The 5,000-nt window shown below is 47.3% G+C and overlaps 1 pseudogene; it reads left to right on the forward strand.

Annotated features, from left to right (window-relative positions):
- The window catches only part of LOC128923825 (large subunit ribosomal RNA), a 9,313-nt pseudogene that overhangs the window by 919 nt on the left and 3,394 nt on the right, over positions 1 to 5,000 (forward strand).

Consider the following 5,000-nt stretch of genomic DNA (forward strand, 5'->3'; position numbering starts at 1 on the left):
CCGGGGCGTTCCATATAGTTATGTATAATGATAATTTATTATTATTTATACCTCTAACTGGAGCGTACCTTGAGCATATATGCTGTGACCCGAAAGATGGTGAACTATACTTGATCAGGTTGAAGTCAGGGGAAACCCTGATGGAAGACCGAAACAGTTCTGACGTGCAAATCGATTGTCAGAATTGAGTATAGGGGCGAAAGACCAATCGAACCATCTAGTAGCTGGTTCCCTCCGAAGTTTCCCTCAGGATAGCTGGTGCATTTAAATATTATGTAAAATAATCTTATCTGGTAAAGCGAATGATTAGAGGCCTTAGGGTCGAAACGACCTTAACCTATTCTCAAACTTTAAATGGGTAAGAACCTCACCTTTCTTGATATGAAGGTTGAGGTTATGATATAATGTGCCCAGTGGGCCACTTTTGGTAAGCAGAACTGGCGCTGTGGGATGAACCAAACGTAATGTTACGGTGCCCAAATTAACAACTCATGCAGATACCATGAAAGGCGTTGGTTGCTTAAAACAGCAGGACGGTGGACATGGAAGTCGTAATCCGCTAAGGAGTGTGTAACAACTCACCTGCCGAAGCAACTAGCCCTTAAAATGGATGGCGCTTAAGTTGTATACCTATACATTACCGCTAAAGTACATGATTTATAATACAATTTCGGTTGGATTATAAATTTTGAAACTTTAGTGAGTAGGAGGGTACAATGGTGTGCTTAGAAGTGTTTGGCGTAAGCCTGCATGGAGCCGCCATTGGTACAGATCTTGGTGGTAGTAGCAAATAATCGAATGAGACCTTGGAGGACTGAAGTGGAGAAGGGTTTCGTGTGAACAGTGGTTGATCACGAGTTAGTCGGTCCTAAGTTCAAGGCGAAAGCCGAAAATTTTCAAGTTTTAATGAATTGTTGAGAATATATAATTATTATGTTTTCTTCATAGTAATTAAACACTTGAATAATTTTGAACGAAAGGGAATACGGTTCCAATTCCGTAACCTGTTGAGTATCCGTTTGTTATTAAAAATGGGCCTTGTGCTCATCCTGGCAACAGGAACGACCATAAAGAAGCCGTCGAGAGGTATCGGAAGAGTTTTCTTTTCTGTTTTATAGTCGTACTACCATGGAAGTCTTTCGAAGAGAGATATGGTAGATGGACTAGAAGAGCATGACATTTACTGTTGTGTCGATATTTTCTCCTCGGACCTTGAAAATTTATGGTGGGGTTACGCAAACTTCTCAACAGGCCGTACCAATATCCGCAGCTGGTCTCCAAGGTGAAGAGTCTCTAGTCGATAGAATAATGTAGGTAAGGGAAGTCGGCAAATTAGATCCGTAACTTCGGGATAAGGATTGGCTCTGAAGATTGAGATAGTCGGGCTTGATTGGGAAGCAATACCATGGTTTATGTACTCGTTCTGGGTAAATAGAGAATTTCGGTTCTTGTTCCCCGGATAGTAGTTACGTAGCCAATTGTGGAACTTTCTTGCTAAAATTTTATAAGAATTATATCGCAAGATATATATTCTTATTTAATTATAACGATTATCAATTAACAATCAATTCAGAACTGGCACGGACTTGGGGAATCCGACTGTCTAATTAAAACAAAGCATTGTGATGGCCCTAACGGGTGTTGACACAATGTGATTTCTGCCCAGTGCTCTGAATGTCAAAGTGAAGAAATTCAAGTAAGCGCGGGTAAACGGCGGGAGTAACTATGACTCTCTTAAGGTAGCCAAATGCCTCGTCATCTAATTAGTGACGCGCATGAATGGATTAACGAGATTCCTACTGTCCCTATCTACTCAGTTGTTTGTAGAACCTCGAAGTGAACGGACGTGTTTGCGCATCATTGCGAGTTTTTAAAAGCGATTTTTAAGTATTTTTCAGTGTTTCTGAAAGTGATAAAATTTTTCGGTTTTTCCGGTCTGTCGGTAGCCTGTTGTGAAAATAGACACAGTGAGCAGGTACGTGAGGGATTATACACAGCGTGTGTATTCCCAAAAGTGTGAAAGGATATCGGCTTAGGCCATTAACTAGTGTGTATTAGTGAACGAAGTGTGGGATTTCCCAGCAGTGCGCATAGTTAGCGGCATCTGCCATAACAAACATTGTGTACAGTGCAGGTAGTGAAAGTTCTGTGTTTTTGTTGTGCGCGAGTGTAGGAGAAATGCCTCCACCACGGAGGAGAGGGGCAAAAGCCCCAGCGGAGAGCGAAGACTCTGGGCCTTCAATGGTCCAGGTGGAGTCATCGACGGACGAGGACGGAGTGGGGCAACCCTTACGGCCCCCACCCAAGAGGAAGGCGCGATTGGGTTCGCCACCACAGGCGAACTCAGGAGAGAGCGGTACAGATGGGGTACTCCAGAAGCTGGGTACGGTTGCAACCAAAGCAGCCGTAGACCTGAAGACGGCGGCGAAGGACGGAGCCAGTGGAAGCAGGCAAGGTTGCCCAAACAGCAAGGTAGGGGGCAACAAGGGGGGTAAAGGGGGTGTTATTGGGGTTGGGGGCCATGTTACGGCGATGAAAGCCGTAACAGCCCAGTTGAACGAGGTTGTGTTCGGGGCGAAAAGCCTCGAAGTCACAACGATGAAGGAACTCGTAGGGATCGCCTCTAAATATGAGGAGATCCTTATGAGTGTCCTGACGGAAAATGCTCATCTTCGTGGGCAAATTGAGGGTTTGAAGGGTGGTATTGGGACATCTTCTGTCCCTCGGAGCACAGCAGGGGCGGCTGCTGCTGCTCCCTCGGCGCCTGCCCCTCCAGCACCCGTGCTGGAGGCAATTGCGCCGACGGTGAGGAAACCAGTGGAAACCTGGTCGGTTGTTGTGAGGAGCAAGGCTCCTGTGACTTCCTCAAAGGAAGTCATAAATAAAGTTGTTAAGGAGGTGGGTCCTTCACTAGGTGTTCGCGTCCATGACGTGAAGACAATAAAGGGGGGTGGCGTAGTGATACGCACTCCCTCTGTTGCTGAGAGGGAGAAAGTGGCGAGCAACGCCAAATTCGGTGAGGTAGGGTTGGACGTTAGCGTCAATAAAAAGTTGGGCCCCAGGGTTGTTGTACAGGGTGTACATACGGAGATATCCCATGAAGAATTCATGGAGGAGCTGTTTCGGCTGAACCTTCGGGAGTTCAGCCCAGAGTCCAAAAAGACGGACGTGAGGATGGTCAGTCGTCCCTGGAAGGTGGCGACTGATGGCAGGACAAATGTTGTCCTAGAGGGTACGGACAAACTAATGTCCACCCTCCTAGATGCGGGTAGGTGCTACGTGAGGTGGTTCTCCTTCCGTGTCCGTGCGGATAGTCCCGTGACCGGCTGCTTCCGGTGCATGGGTTTTGATCACCGAGTGGCAGAATGTAGGGCCAAGGCCGACGTCTGTCGGAGGTGTGGTCAAGAGGGCCACAAGGCAGCCAGTTGCGTCAATGCCCCCCATTGTCGCAACTGTGCATTTAAAGGAAGGCCAGCTGGACATCTCATGATGTCGGCTGCCTGTCCGATTTACTGTGGGGTTGTCGGACGTGCTCTCGCCAGACATTAATGGGTGAGATTTTTCAATTAAATTGCCAGAATTCTTATGCAGTTATGTGCGAGTTAGGGAGTTGCATGATAGAGGCTGGGTGCAGCATCGCCTTACTCCAGGAGCCATACGCCACCAATTTTGGAATGGTAAGTGGTCTTCCTGGGGGTTTCAGGGTCTACACGGACCTTAGGTGTAATGCTGCAATAGTTGTGACTGACCCAAGCTATGACTGCATAGTTTTGGATTCGTCACAAGAGGGTGTATGTGTTTCTGTAGAGGGGGGGTTCGGTAGACTGATTGTTGCTAGCATGTATTGTAAGTTTAGGGAACCTATAGAGCCTTATCTACGATACATGGATAACCTACTACTCCTTGCGAGTGGTAGCCCATTTATCCTAGGGATGGATGCGAATGCCACGTCCTCGATGTGGTTTAGCAAGTTTTCTCGATGGGCGCACAGATATCGGAGCCACATTCGGGGTCGGGCATTAAGCGAATGGATGGCTGCTAACAGCCTCCACATCCTAAATGAGCCAAGCGAGTGGTACACATTTCATGGTCTTAGAGGGGGGAGCGACATTGACGTGTCCTTGATCAATGAGGCAGCAAATAGGGCGTTCAATTTTAGGTGGGAGATTATGGGAGGGTGGGGATTGAGCGATCATAATTTGATTAAAATTATGGTTACTCCTAATTCCCCTCCCTCGACGCATGCAAGTCCATTGCGGCGATGGCGTACCTCTGGTATCGACTTGAACCAATATGGACAGTGTGTTAGGGAAGCGGTATTGGACATACCGCTTAGTGAGTTTGAAAATCTGGGGGTGGACGAGCAAATTGCTCGGTTGTACGAATTGGTCTGGGGAGTGAACGATAGGTTGTTGAAGAAATATAAGGATTTTAGGGTTAGGAAAATAAAGTGGTGGACGCAGGAATTAACCCTGAAGAGGAGGGCTGTCCGGCGATTGAGACGGAAGTTTCAACGCGCTCGGCGGTCAAATTCGGATAGGTTGGCCCAGATTAGGAACGATTTTAGTTGTGCGATGCATGAGTATAAGGCCATGCTAATTAAAATCAAAGAAGAGGAGTGGAGGGGGTTCGTTAATGAGCATAGGGATGACCCCTGGGGTCAGGTCTTAAGGATTTGTAGGGGTCGTAGGAGGGAGGACATCACTTCTCTTCGTGTTGATGACACCGTGTTATCAACTTGGAGTGAGTGTGCAGGGGTTCTGTTAGGAGCATTCTTTCCTAGGGCTGAGGAGCTGGCACCTCTTGCACAAGAGGTACCGGTTCCTCCACTTGATGATGGGGAGTTGGGATATGCCTTTAGCCTGGTTAGGTCTAAACGGTCCCCAGGTCTTGATGGTTTGAACGGAGAGTTGTGCAAAAGCTTGTGGAAGTTCATTCCGGAATACTTGGAGGTCATTTACGATAAGTGCATTTGTGAGGGGTATTTTCCACGTGAGTGG

This window comes from Zeugodacus cucurbitae, unplaced genomic scaffold (genome assembly GCF_028554725.1).
Source record: "Zeugodacus cucurbitae isolate PBARC_wt_2022May unplaced genomic scaffold, idZeuCucr1.2 ctg00000054.1, whole genome shotgun sequence".
NCBI classification, from domain to species: Eukaryota; Metazoa; Arthropoda; class Insecta; order Diptera; family Tephritidae; genus Zeugodacus; species Zeugodacus cucurbitae.